Below are 23,200 nucleotides of genomic sequence, written 5' to 3' on the forward strand. Positions count from 1 at the left end.
GTTTTCATTTGGATTTTGAGAGACTGTCAACTTAAAAAGCAGAACAAGTATTTTGATATATTATTGCTAAACGTCCATCCACGGATTTACACATAATAGATGTAAATTGTTCTGTAGAGACAGCTCGTGAAAAATAACAGCATTCACTAATGATATCAGAGTGAGAACAAACCAGATTTGTTTCTGGGGTAAATTCTTAAATAGATAATCAGCGTTGACATTACATTCTGCTAATAACAAACTCATTGCTCATTTGCTGTGTACAAATTATCAGACTACTCTGTTCTGATAAAACGCAGAAAAGCTAATTGCATTGAAAGGTCAGTATGTGCTTTATTTAAAGAATGAGTTGCCAATGTTCAAGGGACAGTCTTTGAAGCGTATCTTGCTGGGACATATAGCTGGACAGTGCAGTCACATCCACAATAGTGAAAACAACTGAACGTGTTAGTGTGTAGTTTCATCCAAGGGATAGAATTAAAGTTCAGTTGTGCACTAGGTTGCAAATGATGTAGTTCTAATGCCATTGGTACTAAGCAGTCCATACTTAGAACATATTCATATAATTCATTAATTCAGAGCATCCAACTCCTACATGATTTGGTAATACAATCAGTTCTTGGAGTGTACATGCACATTGTTTAGCACATGGGGATGTTCAACATGCTAGTCTACACGTTGCATGAACCTAACATGTTGTAAATGTATCCTTAAATGAAAAATCAATGCATTTAATCGAAAAGGCAATATGGCATGTCATAAATCTGGGCATATCACCAAAACATCAGGATAGATGACAATTAATCTCTACATTAATTAATTCAAATTTGATAGACCCACGTTTGAATTCCCCTTTGTTCATTGGTGAGCACCCAGTCACATTCTAAAGCAATGACATTTCGATTGACTCTACTTCGGTCCAATTTGTCTATACTCAGTCAGAAGTATGGGTGGATGGAGGTGGTTAAGGAAATGCACTAAGCCGACCACAATGGATTGAAAGCGACACATTCAAACATACACAGAAGATCAGGCTGCACAGCCTACAGACTGAATGCAGAGACCAGCTGATGCTTATTGTAAAATGAGAAACTCCAGAGGAAGAAGGAAGACTCCAGGAGCAAAAGGGAGATTTCTGACCATCTGTTGATACAAGACACTTACGGATTATGACATTTAAAACATTAACACGCACATTAATTAGCCCATTAAATGTCCCAGCCCACTACTTCGGTGTGGGCATAAGTGCAGCTGTTACCTCAGGAAGGTTTCACTCTAGAACAAATAAACACCTTGGTTACCAGTGTCTGTCAGCTTCTGCAGAGCCTTAGTTTGTGAAAAATGCATTGCCTTACGTTACGCATTGGCATATGTACTGACTACTGAATTGGAGAACAATATTTTAACATGCCCTCTGTTTTCATACTGGAAATGCTCTTGTTGAACATTTACAGAAAAACTCCAAGTGGCAGCCGTGATTAGTCATAGGGATGAACATATGAACTGCCCATCGTATTGCCCCCTCATAAATGCTAAAGTTGTAGAAGCAATCGTACAAAAAGTGTTCCTCTGTTTCTGAATCACAATCACACACAGCTGTTTTCATTCAGAACATGTAAAGAAAATGTTTGTGAATGAGTGAAAAAAGTGTGTAGCACATGATAGCTAAGACGATATGCATGTATCAACTCTGTAACCTTTCATTTATGCCACAAAGTTGCACACACATTTGATAGTTTCTTTTAAGGGGAAATACATTTAAAACCCAAAAACCCAATGCTACAAATTAGAGATCCCCATGTGTTTTCCTTAGTTAAAAATATAACAAATATGGATATTGTAATTATTCTTGATGTACATTGCAAGACAAAATTGCTTTAGTTGCTGACATTGTGATTCCAAGATTGCTGTTATTGCACTGCAAACTATGTTTCCTTCTGATGTTGGCAGTGTAGCATGGGACTCAACACAATGGGCCTCATTACACGGTAGGTGGTAACCATGGCGCTATTAGCGCCATGGTTGCCACCAGTATTTTACCGTGTCCGCCTTGGTGGATGGCGGAATTACCGCCCTACTCCAAGGTGAGCGGGGGCGGTAATTCCCCATTCACCAAGGCCCTTCCCCATTCCCATTTTTGCCCCCATAGGGCATAATGGGAATGGGGAAAGCGCTAATTACGGTACCGAAAATTGCAGTAACGTAATTAGGACCAAGGTCCCTTTGCGGGTTCGTTTTTTAACGCCTGCTAAAAGAAGGCGTTAAAGTACCAACCCGCAAAGGGACCTCGTGATAAGGCGGTAAGGGTTAACGGTCACCGGTACCCTTACCGGTGACCGTTAACCCTTACCGCCTACCGTGTAATGAGGCCCAATGAGTCAGCGTGCTGTAAGTGACATTTAGCCAATTGTGTTGAGAATAAAGGCATATCACCTGTTGAGTGAGAATAAATGTTGATGCTCTGTACTGTAGCAGTGTATTCTCTAATTACAATAACAAAGAGTACATCCAAAATTAAGAGGCAATATTTAATTTCTCACATTGAATATTGTATTTGAAAGTGGCATTATTATCTAAATAACATTTTATCTCAACATTTCATAATATCGTCAAGGGGGATATTCTTGCATTGTTAACTCAAGTTTAGGAATGCAAACAACGAAAAGAACCTCCTAACTAGCAAAATATGTTTCTATAGTTTTCAAAGCAGAGTGAAAAATTATATAAAATACAGCAACACTCTTTACTATTTCCCTACGACTCGATCCTTTAATCGATAGATCCTGCCAGTCGCACTCCTGGAGTAATTTGGATAAACCCACTCTGTTATATATACATTAGTTTAGTATACTGCTAAGGATGCGCCAGACAGTTTGTAGATTTGTATATTCCTTAATTTATTTTGATCATTTTTAGCCCTTTTAGGTGTTTCGGCTCTGTGGGCTTTATCAAAACCAGGCCTTTGTTCACTTTATGACAGCTTCATCTGCTTCTGATCTCAATATTCCTTAGTTGTTCCGGGATAATCTCTCCATTCTGCTTAGGAAAGTAGGTTGCTCCTGTCAGTTTCCTCGCGTCAGCGTTCGTGTGTGTGGAAACTGACAGGAGTGACCTGCTTTCTTAAGCAGAACAGAGAGATTATCACAGGAATAACTAAGGAATATTGAGATCAGAAGCAGATGAAGCTGTCATAGAGTGAACAAAGGCCCGGTTTTGATAAAGGACATGGAGCCGAAACATGTGTCAACCTAGAAGGGCTTACAATTATCAAAATAAATTAAGAAATATGCAAATCTACTAAATGTCTGGTACGTCCTTAGGAGTATGCTAAACTAAACGATAAAATACAGAACATATATTTAAGAATGGTTAACATATTGTCAACTGATCGCGTGTGTGCTGTAACACTGCAGTAAATCTTTAATCAATATTATGCCATTACAGCTGTCACATGGCTGTGCTAATTTAGCTCGTTATAAAATTACATTTTTTAAAGAATGCTATTAGCTATGTGCGTGAGCAGCATGATTATTGATGCATTAATTGCTTTTAAAATCTTTGTTGAACACACTGGGTGAATTTACTCATTAAAGCTTATACTTTCTTATGCAGTAATCCTGCTATTATTAATGCACTGCAACGAATTGCATTTCTGGCCAATGGTTTAAATGCATGAATATAGAGTTTGGATAGCAAGATGCAACTTTAAATGTGTGTTTTCTATCACATTCCTTATCATTAACTATGCACAGTCATATTATTCTCGGAATTATTACTACTGTGAGAGGTTTTCTCTAGTTTGAAAATTCTTTGAGGTTTGTATCAGAATCATGAACTTCATTGTTACCTAGATTGTGCATACTCAATAGATACAATTTAAAATCACAGTGTGATATCTGATATTATTGTGTCTCCACAACTGCCTATACCTGTGTAGTATTTGTTCCTTAAAAGACAGTGCCTTATTTACAAAAAAAAGTGAAAAATCAGTGCAAAGTGTTATCGGCATATATAAGACTTCACCATGCAAAACTATTGCGTGGCAAACTGATTCACCAAGAAAATGTAGTGCTAAAACCAATAGTGCAAAGTTAAAATTATTACTCCGTACACACCCACAATTCTCCCCAGGCCATCCCAACTCTGCGCCTTGGACCCACATTGCAACATGAGGTGCTAAACAGGTGAATGCAATGAGTGAATGGTGCAATCATACTCAATGCCTCAACAGACCCTAGAATCCCCAAGCAGTTGCAGTCTGTGAATGGCCCTAGCTTAAGCAACAGCTCACTATAGAAATAGCAAATACGCATGGGTGACCGGCATGGGTGAGGGACCCCAACATTCTGCATCATGAAGTGGAAGTCAATTAAATTAAGAACTGGACAATCAACAGTACTGATGGCAGCATTGTCTGTGCAGCATCTGTCTCCAAAGATTGTTAGGACTTAAGGATGCTGCGGACCTCCATGTGTCATGCGTGGCTACTGCTTAGTCAAGAATCAAACCTAGGAATTGTATGACAGAGAGGCGGTGGCTGAGCTAGCTGGGGACCAGTCGTGATTGCTTTACAATTGCAAACGTTTGCCTGGTCTTGAGTGTCAAGGTGAAGTTGCCATGACTGAGGGAGCTGTAGATGATTACCAGCTAAGGGACGACTGCTTCAGTTGTAAGGGTCTACCTCATGGAGACCGGGAGGATGCAGACCATGCTTGATGTGGCCTTCAGTGTTAATAGGCATGCTGGAAGATGTTTCATGTTGAGATTCTTGAAAGTTAGCCAGTCGGTATTCTTTGTGCAAATTGGGATGTGTGTAGCGCAGTCAGTTGTGGTGTTGCAGACTTTTGTGAACATAGACCCTGAATAGCTACTACATAATTATACGTTCACAGTGTTTGGAATCCTCCATGGACAACAGTATTCGTGCTTTGGGAGACACTTGATGCAATGCATCAAGGCCTCGACGAGGCTCTGCCTTTATTGGGATCCATACCTAATGTATTAATTCAGTACTTGTCAGTGTTGGCAATTCCCAGGGCAGACAATTTGTCTGCTGGTACTTCTTTTGTAGAGTTTGAGTTCTTCAGTGTACGCTAGTGTGGAAAGTGAAGGCTTCAGGCAAAGTGTCCACACATGAGCACGGTGGTTGTTGTTGGTTGCAATACTATTGTTCATTATTTGCATAAGAGTGTGGCAGCCATGGTTACTTTCACTGCTAATGGCCCATGTGAGGAGGAGGTTGCTGATGTCTTCCATCGCATCTTACATTGGGCAGCAACTGAATTATCTGAAGGGCTATTATTTGGCTCACCGATAACTGTGCTTTACTGGGGTGGTGCAACTAATATGAAATTTCAGGTTGATTGGAGAGCCACAATAGGGGATGTTTAGGGCGTTGATGATTTTCTGTGAGGTGGGTCTATTGTGTACTGTGTTTGAGTCAGAGTGTTGAGAAGGCAGTGGACACCTTCCTTCAGCCAGCTGTTTGCTGGATTGGTGCGGATATTGAAGCCACTGAGAGCAAAGTTGTTGGGGTTAGTGGGAGAGATTGTGGTGACCAAGTCTGTGAACTATCCAATCATAGATTTATTCCCCTGGGGTGGTAGTTAGATTTTTCAGTAATCTACCATCATATCTCAGGTTACATAAGAAGAGTAACAGTATACAATGCTGTTTGTTTATGTCCCTTTTGTCCATTGAGGACGCCTGGTTAATCCAATATCCAGGGTAGTTTTGCATCACCCAGCACAGCATGTTGCGATTATCCAGCTCAGTAATCAAGGGAATTTCACAGAGTGACAGGGGTCACTACAAGTAGGGTGAAGTTAGTAACAAGGGTATAGCATAGGAGCAAAGAGCGAGCGATGAAGGATGGAGGGGGACAAATCCAGAGATGCAGGACAAAGTGGGCTAATGCCAGATACAAGTAAGGCACAACTGAGGGGTTGACAAGAAGATGGTACATTAGCGGCAGGATGAAGGAGCAGGGAACACAGCGGTGTAACAACCCAAATGTTGAGGAGGAACATGACCTGCAATGGGATGGTCTTGAGCTCCTTCCTTCCTAAATTACACATTAGTATTTCATTAGAAAGTTAAAATGAAGGTAGATGCCACATCTTTGGGTATGTTAAAGGAGACACACTTTGTGTTTTTTATTTGCTATTAATGAGAGATAACTTTAGTTCATTGAGCCCTTATAGACCATTTATGCAGTGGGCTTGCTGTCAATGATCTGATCTGTAATGCATAAAGCGGGCGTCATGGTAAGAACATTGTTATATTAGTGGTCCTTTTGGCACACTTACCAAATGTTGATTTCAAGAGATGATCTTGGTGCACCGCTGCCTAATGTAATGATACAAAATGTAATAATCAATCTTCGAATTCACCACAATTAGCTGTTCTGTGATGTGGGAAGTACTTTAACATTGGCTACATATTTGAACTAAAAAACTCTTTAAGTCACTGGAGATTTACAATGAACTGTGAGATGCACCCAGCTGTTTAGTCGTTATGCTTTGTATGATCATAAACAAAGCATCATGGGAAGTAAAATGGATGTTCACATCTTGATTCTCCATGTGTTTCTATTCAGACATGAACAAGAAGCATACATTGCCAAACATTGCATTCAATTGAAAGTAGGCGATATATCAATTGTACAATAAAAGAGTAATGACAGTGCACAAACATAGCTTTATTGGAACTGCCTCATCCCAACATAAAACAACACAGTGGGCCTCATTACGACCCAGGCGGTAAGTTACCGCCTGGGTCGTACCTTTACCACCATGGCGTAAACTATGTTTACGCCATGGTGGTTGGTGGACTTACCGCCCCATACCGAGGTGAGTGGGGCGGTAAGTCCCCATTAACCCATTTACCCTTCCCCATTCCCATTTTTGCCCCATAGGGCATAATGGGAGTGGGGAAGGCATTAATTACGCCACCGTAAATTACGGTGGCGTAATTAACAACAAGGTCCCTTAGCGCCATGGATTTTAACACCTGCTAAAAGCAGGTGTTAAAACCTCCATGGCGCTAAGGGGCCTCGGAATCAGGCGGTAAGGGTCGGCGCTGTTTACGCCGCCGTAAACCCCTTACCGCCTGGGTCCTAATGAGGCCCAGTGATTTGCCACAATCACCAGATCCACTGGTAGTTTAATTTGCCAGCCCAAAAAAATATCCTTGAGTAGTTGCTGAAGTGTGGGATCAATCATTGAACAAAAGCAATCACTGGCACTTATTGTGCAGTATCCATGGGATTGTGTATGGTGAGTAAACTCAATTTAGGGCCTGATTCACAGAGCGTTTTCCTATGGGATTGCGCCATTATAAAACGCTTCTATGAATTAGGGCCACAGAGTCTATCAAATATGTCTGCAGGTGATTACACTTCATTGTGTTTCCAATTATTATTACCCATTCAGATGTCCTTAGGCATACCTCAGTCATTGTGTTCAATAGTGTTTTTGTTTGTTTTCTTGCAGTGTTTAATTATACACCTACACTGATATCCACAATAGCCAAATGACTTTGTTCAATTAAACGTTGCCGTACTTATTCACACTACTGGATTGTCAGCTATGGTTTTGCACATACCCCTGGTTCTTCTCTTGAGTTTGGAAAGTCTTTTACCAGATTTGTATCATCCTCTAGAGGCAATGAGTTGTGTAGAGGGACTAAAGTGCAACCACTTTCAATGGTTCATGGTTACTTCCTTAAGTGACTTGGAGTTGGGCCTTTGATGCACCATATTGTGGTCTTTTTCTATTAGGGGATGGTCCATACAGTGTTTCTCAAAGATTGCTGCCCCAAACCACTACTCTCTGGGGGACAAAGTGGCTTTTGGTTCTGTGGTAACATTTGCAGCCTGGTGCAGGATTGTGTAAAACGGCTTTCTTTTTGGACTTTTGGTGTGGGGCATTTTGCTGATCAGGTATCTCTGCATGGCCGGAAAACACAGCAGTGTCTTGTTTCCTTCAGTTTTTTTCGCTTGGGTTACTTCTGGATAAAATGAGGAAATATCCAGAGTGAACTGGAGGAAGTCTGGTTACATTTCAATGTTAAACCTTGGACCTCACCTTTCAATGTTTTGCTAACATCTTTTAAAGTTTTTAATTGAGACTCAGTCATTTGTTTGAAAGTTGGTAAAACACAAAAGCATAACATTTTACAACAATAAAAACAAACAAAGATTCAACATACATTATAGGTTCCTTTGAAAAGCAACACTTTTTCAATAACAAGTAAACCACATTTCAGGGGTGTGCATAAAAATGAGAAAATGAGAAAATGTTTCATATCGTCCACCTATACTGCATAATGAACATAGGTTACGGGAGGCATACAATGACTTTTGGTATTCCTAGTTGAGACTACAGAAGCAAACGAAAGATGATTTGCCCTAGAATTACACAAAACAGCCCTCTTTCGGGTCTTGTAAAACCAACTACAATAATCGTCCAAGTTGGGCTCCAACTCATGATTTTATTCACAGTTTAGCGCATTCTTCATTGATTCCGTGATAGAATTTAAATGATCAAATTCAAGACTAAAAGATTTCATATCAACTAAGACTGACGAGGAAGGTGTTGAAAATAACTTAAAATGTCCCACTGCCAAGGCCTAGAATATGCGATATCATAGGTAAGCCGGTCATGAAAATCCAGTGGGTCAAATGATTTTCGTTGAAGCTCCACAATTTGATGCAGAATGTCACTGGATTCAAATGTTTTAAATCAGCAATGAAACCCAGGCCAGCTTCCAAATGCAATACAAATGTTGGAGAGCCTTTTGACACCCCAAAGAAGCTGCGTACAAAAATAAGTTATTTACATTGGATAACTTAACACTGAACTTTGGCCCCAAACCTCTACACCATATCATTCCGCTGCAGCACATTTCACTCGATAGATCAGAAGTATTGAGTCCAAAGCACACCTGTATAGTTTCCTGCTGAACCGCAGAATTGCTCCATCAACCTGGGACATTTTTGTAGAACAATTGCTAACGTGACTACCCCATTTCAAGTTTTTCCTAAAGGTGATTCCCACATAGGGAATGAATGAACCCATTTACCAACACAATAAGATTTGACTTTTTGAGGATTGGGAAAAGATATCATGCAGTCATGAATTCCACAAACCCATTAACTAGCAGCAGCAAAGCTCTTGCGGTATAAGCAATCAGAAATATCAGTATCGCCATATTTGAGGACACTAATATTCCTTCTGGTTATTTTCGGTATGTCAGATGTTAATTTACATAGTAAAAAAACTGTCGGGTGCGACCCTCCCGGGGGGCTGTGACCTCATGTCCAGGGAGTCACACACCCACATTCTTCATTTAAAAAAGTTTTTAAAAAAAGATTTTAATACTTTTTTTTATCCGAGAATCGGGTCTGGAGTCTGGATCCTAGACTTAAAAAAATCTGGTCATCAACAAGCAATGAATATCGTGTGTAATGGTACCATTTACTTGCATACAGCTGTCATTAAGAAGTTTAGTCTAATGATAGCCGTATGCAGGTAAATGGTAGCATTACATAAAGTATTAATTGCATGCTGAAGACCAGATTTAGCATACAGTATAATGGCTACAACATACAGTATTGTAGCTCTCTACACTATTGCCCATTGTATCATGCCTGTTCTGTTAAACCATGACATTAGATAAGTTTGTTATTTAAAATGCAGATGATTTGAGGAGCACCATAAAAAGAGGCCGATTGCTGAGCAAGCTGAGGGATTTGCATCCGTAATTGGTCTATCGACAGGATACCCACCTCTATAAACCTGATCAAACATTTTTAGGACTTCCTGTTTTCTGTGTTCTTTTTTTGAATTCTCAAGCTGACATTTTTTCAAATCTTTAAAAAATTAGAAATCTGCTTTGATAATTTTTTTCGTCACAAAAAAATGGCAAACCAAACAAGCTTTGGCAAAGTCACTGTTGCCTCTTTTATAGCTATTAGATAGTTTGCCAACCACTGCCATGCAAATGCTCAGGTACTCCAACGATTCGCCAGCTGTCGAAACCTTATGGACAGATAACACTGTTAAGGCAGTGCATTCAAAGGCCTACCACCTTTCCACACAAAAAACAATACTGTGGGCTTTATCACTACTTGTTTAATCACGTCAGTTTAGGTTTGTAAAGACTGCATGTTAGTGCATTGTAAAGGAAAGAGATAGGCCCTCATTACGACCCTGGCGGAAAGTAACTGACCGGACCGCCATAGCGTAAATAGCGTTTCCGCCATTGCACGACGGAGTAAAGTGCGGCTAATTCTGACCCATCGGGCACGAGCACTATGCCATGGCGGAAGTGCAAAGTCCGCGATGGCGGAAATGTCCCCAAAACACCCCTCACCGCCGTCGTACGGCGCCCTAGGTGCAATTCCGCCACCCATCATAGCGGTCACCGTAATGAGCGCTAATCGCAAAATACGGTGACCGTAAACATTCGGAAACGGAAGTAAAAACATGGTCCCGGAACGGGAAACAGCACGCCGTACACCTATAAAATCAGAATCCCAACACAACCATCAAAAATCCTACCCTGAGACACATCCCAACCCGTTAGCCACCCTAGTGAAAACAATAAAAATGGGAAAAGTTGCGAAAAAAGCGTGCGACCGCAAGCGGCAGGTCCACTTCTCCCATGAGGAACTCACCGTGCTCACAGAGACCCTCCAGGAGAATGCTGGCGTCGGCTTCTCGACGCAAATGACCAGGACGGCACTTGCGAACAAGGCGGCCATATGGGCCCTGGTGGCACAGCGGGTAAGTGCGGTGGGGACCGCACCCCGCAACCCACAGCAATGCAGAAAGCGATGGGACGACTTGCGGATACGCGTACGGAGCATACTATCTGCCAACCGTAACATTGCCACAGCAACCGGGGGAGGATCGGAATCACCCATCAAGTTGACCCCCTGGGAAGAAATCTGTGCCTCCACCATTGGAATGGAGAGTATAGAGGGAGTCGGAGGGATGGAGAAAGGAGTGCAGACATCCGAAGAATCAGGTAGGTGGGCCAAATAAAACAAAGCTAAATCCACAATGTCCAATCATGTGAAGTACCATGTGTCCACATAGTGCAACAGAAACACATGTCCTGGAGAACGTCCACATACATTGGCCTGATAGCGCACTTTAAAAGTCACATTAAATACATAAATAACTAAAAATCCTAAAAACACCCTCTACACGTGCAGCATGCACACCCTAACTGCAGGCTGCAAAACAACTGCATCCTCAATCCACACAAAAATGAAACCACCTCCAAGGCCCTGACCCAAATCACCCTCAGGTACCACCCCAATGCATGTGATACATTGCCATTCCAATTTCCACAGACCCATAAATAACGCTCGCCCTCCTTTACTCCACCACAGGGTCCGATTCAAACGACGAGCTCCAGGACACCCATACCAGCACACCTGCAAAGAGGGCCAAGACCAACGGCCAAAGACCCTCCACCTCAGCTGCACGGATCAAGACACGGCAGCAGCACAAATCAAGTGGCAGCACACAGGAGGGGACTCCAACAGGCACCCCAGCAGCCAGCATGCCCACAACAGCAGCACCACAGGTCCCCCCAATGGATGCCACAGAAGGCACTGCTTCTGGTGGCAGCAGCACCATAGGTGACACTGCATTAATGGCAGCATGCTCCGACACAGAAAACGGTGCAGTCGATGTAGGATCCATCCATGACCTGTCTCAATCCCCCTGTTTGTTTCATCCCGTACACCATGAGGATACCACGCAGAGGCACCCACAAGACGACGACTGGCCATCCCCCACAAGCCCTGTGGCAAGGCAACATGAGGTGATCAGCCCCTCTGTGACACCACCGCAAATGGCCATGGCCCAGCAGAGGCAACAGTCCCTCGACCAGGTGATCGTGCAACAGCAGCAACTGGCCACGCTCCTCAAGGAGCATGCTGATGAATGTGGGGGTACTAAGGCAGCCATAGAAACATCAACTGAGACACTTAGGTCAGAAATGGAGAGAAGCACAGAGACACTAAGGGCACAAATGGAGAGAAGCACTGAGAGCCTGAGGGTACAAATGGAGAGAAGCACCGAGAGCCTGAGGGGGGAACTGCATGCGATGTCCAAAGACGTATGTGCTGAACTTGCCGCTGTGCGCCGTGTGCTCACTGAGCTCTCACAAACCATTAGGGACATGCATGGACGTGAGCAGGCAGAGACATCATCCGTTGCAAGTTCCGTCCAGGGCAGCCCCCAACGTAGATCGGGGAGGAACCTGCGCTCCACAGGCAGGGGTGCCCCTGATACCCGGAGAGGGGGCATGCAATAGCGTCTGCCCACTGACAATGAGCATCTTTGGACACTGGTGTTCGGGGGGGAGGTAGGAGGGTGGAGGGGGTGTGTTGGGCTTTCTTGGGTGGCGGGTCGATGGGGTGTGTAACATAATTTCACATATGCTATAAACAAATCACAATCATCCAATGAGATGTGTGGACATTGATCTTTGTGTACGAGGCCTTTATAGGCGTACAGTCCATATTGTGCATGTTCCAGACACACACAGTGCCACAAGTCCCGTGTCCATGTATCAGCCACCAGGCGTGAGTGCTAGAAGCATGAATCTATGAGAATCTGGCGAATTTCACGGCCCTCCTGTGCCTCGCGGACTCCTTGAGGTGCTGCCACATCCCCACCCTCATCATGACCATCATCAGGTGCTTGCAGTCCTGCGTCAGGGGGCATGGGCACATTTCTACATACGCACATGTTGTGTAGCATGACACATGCCATGACCATCTTTGCAACCTTCTCATGGCGGTACAGGAGTGCCCCGCCAGACCTGCTGAGGCAGCGGAAACGAGTCTTCAGTAGGCCGAATGCCTGTTCTATGACTACACGGGTACGTGAGTGGGCATGGTTGTAGTCCTCCTCATGCTGGTTCTGTGGGTTCCGGAGTGGTGTAAGGAGCCATCTCTTCAGTGGATACCCGGCATCACCTGTATGTGGACAATAAAGGATGTTTGTGGAATGACATTGCTACGTACTCATCCCCCCCCCTTCCTGCCAGGTCATTGCCGCATCACATACCCCACATTATCATGCATGAAATGAGACTCACCGAGTAGCCAGGATCTGTTCCCTCCGTGTCGCTCCATGTAGCGTGGTATTGTAGAGTTCCTCAAGACCATAGAATCATGGGTTGATCCAGGAAATCGGGCACAACAATGTGTAATGATCCTGTTGGAGTCACACACCATTTGTACATTAAGAGAATGATATTGTTTTCGGTTGCGGTACTGGGCCTCCATGGCATGTGGCACAACCAATTCCACATGGGTGCAGTCGATGGCACCAATGCAACCCAGTATGCCGGCAAGTGCATGGAATCCCACTTTCGTGTTCGTAATTTCCTGCTCCGAGCGTGGTAGAGAGATGTAGTCGTCTGCGTGCTTCAGGAGGGCATCGAGCACTTGCGATAGTGTCCGTGACAACAGTGGCTGTGAAATGCCATGCAACTGTCCGACTGTGTGCTGGTAGGTGCCTGTGGCCAGGAAGTGTAGTACAGACACCACCTTCAGTAGGGGTGGGATGGCGGTTGGGCTATCTATCATGCTGGCAAGGTCAGCGTGTGTCATGTCCACAATGGCGGTTATGGTGTCCCGGTCCAAACGGTAGAGGGTGTGGATCTGCTCATCAGTGAGGTTGAACGGATGAGCTCGGAGGCGTAGGATTGCGGGCTGCCTGCGTGGTGGTAGTGGCTGTGCTGGTGGGCCTTGCTGGCCCTGCCTTGCCCTCCTCCTCCTCCTGCGTCTCCTCTGTGCGGCCGGTTGTTGTAGTAGTTGGTGTTCGTCTTCTTCTTGAAGTTGGAGAACTTGCAGTGCTATCAGGTCCCCCAGGCCCAACATCGCTAGTCCTGCCGGTAGCATTTTGGAGTGGGTGTGGTTTTGGGAGGGGGTTGGGTGTGCAATTTATGTGTTTTCAGGCTGTATAGCCTCCACCTGTGGTGATTCATTCCACCTGTGCCAGCTGCAATCCCCTTTGGGCGAGCACGTCCCGCATGCAACGCTGCAATGTGACGCATGGCATCTTGCTATTACAATCATGTATTTAATCCCGATGGCAGTGTAATATTGGTGTATATGTTCATTCTGCTATGGTCCCATTGTTTCACATACAATCTTTGCAGTCGCGAACAAACTTGTGAGGGGTCAGTGGAATGTAGTACTCGATTAACGGTGGACCCTCATGCAGCACTGTACCAAGGTTCACCGACGGGCGGGGCGTCCCATTTGTGAGTGAAGCCAGTTGCCATTTTCACACACTGCCGCACTACATGGATGAATTTGTGATTTCGAGCGGTCACAGATGCCTTTTCGACGTGATGTTGCAAATGAGGAATTCGAAGGACAGCGCTTTCAGTTTTCAGCTAGCGGCGAGGAGACGCCCACAGGTCTGACTGCAAATATAACGTTCGATTGTTTAATGTCCTTTGGACAGGGGCCATGGCGAGAATGCAATGATTGATATGAATAGTATGGGATGCGCAATAGCGTAGTGGACGAATAGGCAGGACGTTCCCACATACATGTTACTTCACAACACTATTATTCCGGCCGGGGGCACAGTGGATTTTGTAGACTGCATTACGCACAGACTCAATGGAAATTTCAAATGTTATGTGAGTAAATAATCAGGCGTTTTTATACCGGGATGAGGGAATGATGTATGGATGCATGGACAGATGATTTAATTGAGAGTTTGCCATGTACATGGCTTTTTGGAATCTATCCCCTTCCCCTGCGCTATGTGATGCAGAGCTGCCATAGTGGGACCATCGTCTATCTGCCCTTGTTGGACCCTCCCTGTCTCGACGCGCCTTCAAACACTTGTGTCTATGCACGTTAATAGTCCCATCTAATGGATTCTGTCTTAACAGACGCATGCACACAAACACTCGTTTGTAATAGTGTTTTCACCTCGATTTATATGGTTGTGATTCGCAGGTGAATTTTGGGTGAATATAATCCTTTTGAGTGGGCTAACATGCATATGGCTGTAGATTTAGTGTGATCATTGAAGTGAGTAATTCAAATTAAGTTCTGATGCCCATACCATTCTTTTTCATTTCATTTGGGTGACAGGTATCTCCTCCCCTTTTGCCGCTGCCATCTGTATGCCACTCCTGCAGATGGCTTTTACTCCCGACACCTGCTGCTTCGTGTTAATCAGTGGAGCACCATTACGATCTTATGGGACGATCGCCAATGGGCCACATGCCCTTACGCAGTACTAGTGGCTAGGAGCAACATATCAACCTTTCAGCTGGACTAGTGCCTACCTAATGGGACGGCCCTGCGGTTCTAGGCGCTTCCATGTTGCCTTTTTGAACGTGTATGTAGCCCCTGTGTACCATGAAGGAACAGGGCGTCACACAAGCAGAAGCTGGTCATTTATTGCGGATGCTGCCCACAATACTGAAATGTATTTTGGAGTTCATGACCTAATGGCTGTATGGGCTTGGTGATTTTGTAGTGCATTAAATTTCTATTCTGATATTAACCGTGTAGCGTTATTCTTTGCAAGTAATGTAGCATATTCCTATTTGTGGAGCGATGTATTGTGAGTAGATCTGCATTGGGTTCCGGCTTCTGGTTATAGTTGCGTGGTACTGTACTGTGCGCGTTTGCCTACGAAGCCCAGTGAGGTCAGGGATAGGGGCTGCCATTATGACTGTTTTAATGATGTCATGCTCAGGGGCGGGGGATTAGCTTTTGTGTAACAGATGCCGGTCAGCCAGGTGGATTGGTGGAATGATGTGATTATCAGAATATGGCTGGTCACAGGTGCCTGTGTTTGCGTGCGTTTCTTGGAGGGAGACTGAGGTCATGTCCATTGGAATAGCTTCTGTATTCGTGCCATCTGTGCCCTGCAGCTCCCATTGGCCCCTCTTGAGATGGGCCTGGCTGCTCAGTCACTCTGCCAACTTGTGTGGTACATGCTTATGCTGATGGTTGGTTTGTTTACTGGCAAGGGTACAGGGCTGGTGCAGTCTCCCTCAGGTTACTGCTCTGAATGTTGCCTTACACTGGTGTCAAGCGATGGGGGCCTGTTGTTGTTTTGTCTCATATTTCAGTTCATATTGCTGTACTTGACCCTTCACGTGCCTGTGCTGCATCAGTACGGCAATGGTGACATGGCAAATATGGATGGCCACTCAGAAGGCACTTGGAGCCCCTACATTCATTTGTTCGTTGGCATGCATGGGTGACGTGTACATTTCACTGGTTGCATTGTGTGACTTCATTGCACCTATGAGGAGTTGTGCAATGTGGCCAGGGAGTGGTGTACAGGCACTCAGTAGGGCCATTTACGGTTGGTTCGCGTTGCCGTTCTTCTCACCATGGCGGAATGGTACTTTCCGCCATGCTTGATGGCGTTAGGTACATGTCCGCTAGGGTCAGAATTCGCGTACCGTTGCGCCATGGTGGTAATTACGGTTTCGCATGGCGCGCGTGCGCGTACTTGGTGCAGTTAGCGTTGGCGTTCACTACGGTGTCGCTAATGGCATCGTACTTTACGGTGACGGGTCATAATCGCACCGAGCGCTATTCGATGGCGGTATTGCATTTCCGCCATCGTTTTTCGATTCCCGCCAGGGTCGTAATGAGGGCCATAGACATTTATTAAGTTATTCATTCAGCTAAAATATTCAGGAATTTTATATTGTACTGTGATGTCTCCAGCAGCCATTTCAGAATGTTTTATATATAGGTGATTTATAAACAGCCATATGTTGCCGAATGTTATTTTCATAGCACAGGATACTTGCAGGGTAATTCATAGAATTTCGCAGAAAAGTGTCGCAAGCGGCTGGCGCAGAGTGTCCACGTGCGATTGTCTGCGCCAGGCACGTGCGCTAAAACCGATTTCCGCACACAGCGTATTCATGGATTTTAGGCTCCCAAACCAGCCATGGCGCAGAGTATCGCAGCGACCCTGCAGCAGCGCCAGTAACGCCCCCAAGAACGTCCTTGCGCAAGGAAAAGCCATCAAAATCGCAAAATCATCGCAAAGGGCTGCGCTAACCCTGGACCAGTTTACAGGGCTGCCAAACAAGGAACGCAAAGCGGGTAACGTGCATATCAGGGGTACGCGTGAAGTAATACACGCGATTAGCCAGGGTACGTGTATTACAGGGGTACGCGGGAAGTTTAACATGCGATTGGCCAGGGTACGTGTATTACAGGGGTACGTGTGAGGTTTTACACGCGATTAGCCAGGGCACGTGTATCAGAGGGGTACGCGGGAATTATCACACGCGATTTGGCTGGGTACGTGTATTACAGGGGTACACGGGAAGTTGTACATGCGATTCGGCTGGGTACGTGTATTACAGGGGTGCGCGGGAATTCTCACATGCGATTTGGCCAGGTACGTGTATCACAGGGGTGCGCGGGAATTATCACACGCGATTTGGCTTGGTACGTGTATTAAAGGGGTGCGTGGGAAGTTACACACGCAATTAGGCTGGGTGGGTCCTCACAGGTGTTCGCTGTACACCCTCCACGGCCCCTGCAGGCAGCCCACAAAACAGGGGACTACCCTGCACACCTGCTCATGTCCCCCTGCACTCCCACCCCCCAACAGTGCAGGGGCAGCCTCCACCAGGCCCCCACTCATGTCTCCCACCACCCCCACCCCCCAGCAGTGCAGGGGCAGCCTCCACCAGGCCCCCACTCATGTCTCCCACCACCCCCACCCCCCAGCAGTGCAGGGGCAGCCTCCACCAGGCCCCCACTCATTTCTCCCACCACCCCCACCCCCCAGCCACCAGGGGCACCCTCCACCAGGCCCCCACCCATGTCTCCCACCACCCCCACCCCCCAGCAGTGCAGGGGCAGCCTCCACCAGGCCCCCACTCATGTCTACCACCACCCCCACCCCCCAGCCACCAGGGGCACCCTCCACCAGGCCCCCACCCATGTATCCCACCACCCCCAGCAGTGCAGGGGCAGCCTCCACCAGACCCCCACCCATGTCTCCCACCACCCCCACCCCCCAGCCACCAGGGGCACCCTCCACCAGGCCCCCACCCATGTCTCCCACCACCCCCACCCCCCAGCAGTGCAGGGGCAGCCTCCACCAGGCCCCCACTCATGTCTCCCACCACCCCAACCCCCAGCAGTGCAGGGGCACCCTCCACCAGGCCCCCACCCATGTCTCCCACCACTCCCACCCCCAGCCACCAGGGGCACCCTCCACCAGGCCCCCACTCATGTCTCCCACCACCCACACCCCCCAGGAGTGCAGGGGCAGCCTCCACCAGGCCCCCACCCATGTCTCCCACCACCCCCACCCCCCAGCCACCAGGGGCACCCTCCACCAGGCCCCCACCCATGTCTCCCACCACCCCCACCCCCCAGCAGTGCAGGGGCACCCTCCACCAGGCCCCCACCCATGTCTCCCACCACCCCCACCCCCCAGCCAGCAGGGGCACCCTCCACCAGGCCCCCACCCATGTCTCCCACCACCCCCACCCCCCAGCAGTGCAGGGGCACCCTCCACCAGGCCCCCACTCATGTCTCCCACCACCACCACCCCCCAGCAATGCAGGGGCACCCTCCACCAGGCCCCCACTCATGTCTCCCACCACTCCCACCCCCCAGCCACCAGGGGCACCCTCCACCAGGCCCCCACTCATGTCTCCCACCACCCCCACCCCCCAGCAGTGCAGGGGCAGCCTCCACCAGGCCCCCACCCATGTCTCCCACCACCCCCACCCCCCAGCCACCAGGGGCACCCTCCGACAGGCCCCCACCCATGTCTCCCACCACCCCCACCCCCCAGCAGTGCAGGGGCAGCCTCCACCAGGCCCCCACTCATGTCTCCCACCACCCCCACCCCCCAGCAGTGCAGGGGCACCCTCCACCAGGCCCCCACCCATGTCTCCCACCACCCCCACCCCCCAGCCACCAGGGGCACCCTCCACCAGGCCCCCACCCATGTATCCCACCACCCCCACCCCCCAGCAGTGCAGGGGCAGCCTCCACCAGGCCCCCACCCATGTCTCCCACCACCCCCACCCCCCAGCAGTGCAGGGGCACCCTCCACCAGGCCCCCACTCATGTCTCCCTCCACCCCACCCCCCAGCAGTGCAGGGGCACCCTCCACCAGGCCCCCACTCATGTCTCCCACCCCCCCACCCCCCAGCCACTAGGGGCACCCTCCACCAGGCCCCCACTCATGTCTCCCACCACCCCCACCCCCCAGCAGTGCAGGGGCAGCCTCCACCAGGCCCCCACTCATGTCTCCCGCCAACTCCACCCCGCAGCAGTGCAGGGGCACCCTCCACCAGGCCCCCACCCATGTCTCCCACCACCCCCATCCCCGAGCCACCAGGGGCACCCTCCACCAGGCCCCCACCCATGTCTCCCACCACCCCCACCCCCCAGCAGTGCAGGGGCACCCTCCACCAGGCCCCCACCCATGTCTCCCACCACCCCCACCCCCCAGCCACCAGGGGCACCCTCCACCAGGCCCCCACTCATGTCTCCCACCACCCCCACCCCCCAGCAGTGCAGGGGCAGCCTCCACCAGGCCCCCACCCATGTCTCCCACCACCCCCACCCCCCAGCCACCAGGGGCACCCTCCACCAGGCCCCCACTCATGTCTCCCACCACCCCCACCCCCCTGCAGTGCAGGGGCACCCTCCACCAGGCCCCCACCCATGTCTCCCACCACCCCCACCCCCCAACCACCAGGGGCACCCTCCACCAGGCCCCCACCCATGTCTCCCACCACCCCCACCCCCCAGCAGTGCAGGGGCACCCTCCACCAGACCCCCACTCATGTCTCCCACCACCCCCACCCCCCAGCAGTGCAGGGGCACCCTCCACCAGGCCCCCACTCATGTCTCCCACCACCCCCACCCCCCAGCCACCAGGGGCACCCTCCACCAGGCCCCCACTCCTGTCTCCCACCACCCCCACCCCCCAGCAGTGCAGGGGCAGCCTCCACCAGGCCCCCACTCATGTCTCCCACCACCCCCACCCCCCAGCAGTGCAGGGGCACCCTCCACCAGGCCCCCACCCATGTCTCCCACCACCCCCACCCCCCAGCCACCAGTGGCACTCTCCACCAGGCCCCCACCCATGTCTCCCACCACCCGCACCCCCCAGCAGTGCAGGGGCACCCGCCACCAGGCCCCCACTCATGTCTCCCACCACCCGCAATCCCCAGCAGTGCAGGGGCACCGTCCACCAGGCCCCCACCCATGTCTCCCACCACCCCCACCCCCCAGCCACCAGGGGCACCCTCCACCAGGCCCCCACCCATGTCTCCCACCACCCCCACCCCCCAGCAGTGCAGGGGCAGCCTCCACAAGGCCCCCACTCATGTCTACCACCACCCCCACCCCCCAGCCACCAGGGGCACCCTCCACCAGGCCCCCACCCATGTCTCCCACCACCCCCACCCCCCAGCAGTGCAGGGGCAGCCTCCACCAGGCCCCCACTCATGTCTACCACCACCCCCACCCCCCAGCCACCAGGGGCAGCCTCCACCAGGCCCCCACCCATGTCTCCCACCACCCCCACCCCCCAGCCACCAGGGGCAGCCTCCACCAGGCCCCCACCCATGTCTCCCACCACCCCCACCCCCCAGCCACCAGGGGCAGCCTACACCAGGCCCCCACTCATGTCTCCCACCACCCCCACCCCCCAGCCACCAGGGGCACCCTCCACCAGGTCCCCACTCATGTCTCCCACCACCCCCACCCCCAGCAGTGCAGGGGCAGCCTCCACCAGGCCCCCACTCATGTCTACCACCACCCCCACCCCCCAGCCACCAGGGGCACCCTCCACCAGGCCCCCACCCATGTCTCCCACCACCCCCACCCCCCAGCAGTGCAGGGGCACCCTCCACCAGGCCCCCACTCATGTCTCCCACCACCCCCACCCCCCAGCAGTGCAGGGGCACCCTCCACCAGGCCCCCACTCATGTCTCCCACCACCCCCACCCCCCAGCCACCAGGGGCACCCTCCACCAGGCCCCCACTCATGTCTCCCACCACCCCCACCCCCCAGCCACCAGGGGCAGCCTCCACCAGGCCCCCACTCATGTCTACCACCACCCCCACCCCCCAGCAGTGCAGGGGCACCCTCCACCAGGCCCCCACCCATGTCTCCCACCACCCCCCAGCAGTGCAGGGGCAGCCTCCACCAGGCCCCCACTCATGTCTCCCACCACCCCCACCCCCCAGCAGTGCAGGGGCACCCTCCACCAGGCCCCCACCCATGTCTCCCACCACTCCCACCCCCAGCCACCAGGGGCACCCTCCACCAGGCCCCCACTCATGTCTCCCACCACCCACACCCCCCAGGAGTGCAGGGGCAGCCTCCACCAGGCCCCCACCCATGTCTCCCACCACCCCCACCCCCCAGCCACCAGGGGCACCCTCCACCAGGCCCCCACTCATGTCTCCCACCACCCCCACCCCCCAGCAGTGCAGGGGCACCCTCCACCAGGCCCCCACTCATGTCTCCCACCACCCCCACCCCCCAGCCACCAGGGGCACCCTCCACCAGGCCCCCACTCATGTCTCCCACCACCCCCACCCCCCAGCCACCAGGGGCAGCCTCCACCAGGCCCCCACTCATGTCTACCACCACCACCCACCCCCCAGCAGTGCAGGGGCACCCTCCACCAGGCCCCCACCCATGTCTCCCACCACCCCCACCCCCCAGCAGTGCAGGGGCAGCCTCCACCAGGCCCCCACTCATGTCTCCCACCACCCCCACCCCCCAGCAGTGCAGGGGCACCCTCCACCAGGCCCCCACCCATGTCTCCCACCACTCCCACCCCCAGCCACCAGGGGCACCCTCCACCAGGCCCCCACCCATGTATCCCACCACCCCCAGCAGTGCAGGGGCAGCCTCCACCAGACCCCCACCCATGTCTCCCACCACCCCCACCCCCCAGCCACCAGGGGCACCCTCCACCAGGCCCCCACCCATGTCTCCCACCACCCCCACCCCCCAGCAGTGCAGGGGCAGCCTCCACCAGGCCCCCACTCATGTCTCCCACCACCCCCACCCCCCAGCAGTGCAGGGGCACCCTCCACCAGGCCCCCACCCATGTCTCCCACCACTCCCACCCCCAGCCACCAGGGGCACCCTCCACCAGGCCCCCACTCATGTCTCCCACCACCCACACCCCCCAGGAGTGCAGGGGCAGCCTCCACCAGGCCCCCACCCATGTCTCCCACCACCCCCACCCCCCAGCCACCAGGGGCACCCTCCACCAGGCCCCCACTCATGTCTCCCACCACCCCCACCCCCCAGCAGTGCAGGGGCACCCTCCACCAGGCCCCCACCCATGTCTCCCACCACCCCCACCCCCCAGCCACCAGGGGCACCCTCCACCAGGCCCCCACCCATGTCTCCCACCACCCCCACCCCCCAGCAGTGCAGGGGCACCCTCCACCAGGCCCCCACTCATGTCTCCCACCACCACCACCCCCCAGCAATGCAGGGGCACCCTCCACCAGGCCCCCACTCATGTCTCCCACCACTCCCACCCCCCAGCCACCAGGGGCACCCTCCACCAGGCCCCCACTCATGTCTCCCACCACCCCCACCCCCCAGCAGTGCAGGGGCAGCCTCCACCAGGCCCCCACCCATGTCTCCCACCACCCCCACCCCCCCAGCCACCAGGGGCACCCTCCGACAGGCCCCCACCCATGTCTCCCACCACCCCCACCCCCCAGCAGTGCAGAGGCAGCCTCCACCAGGCCCCCACTCATGTCTCCCACCACCCCCACCCCCCAGCAGTGCAGGGGCACCCTCCACCAGGCCCCCACCCATGTCTCCCACCACCCCCACCCCCCAGCCACCAGGGGCACCCTCCACCAGGCCCCCACCCATGTATCCCACCACCCCCACCCCCCAGCAGTGCAGGGGCAGCCTCCACCAGGCCCCCACCCATGTCTCCCACCACCCCCACCCCCCAGCAGTGCAGGGGCACCCTCCACCAGGCCCCCACTCATGTCTCCCTCCACCCCACCCCCCAGCAGTGCAGGGGCACCCTCCACCAGGCCCCCACTCATGTCTCCCACCCCCCCACCCCCCAGCCACTAGGGGCACCCTCCACCAGGCCCCCACTCATGTCTCCCACCACCCCCACCCCCCAGCAG

Source organism: Ambystoma mexicanum, chromosome 6p (assembly GCF_040938575.1).
Source record: "Ambystoma mexicanum isolate Mex_15411 chromosome 6p, UKY_AmexF1_1, whole genome shotgun sequence".
NCBI classification, from domain to species: domain Eukaryota; kingdom Metazoa; phylum Chordata; class Amphibia; order Caudata; family Ambystomatidae; genus Ambystoma; species Ambystoma mexicanum.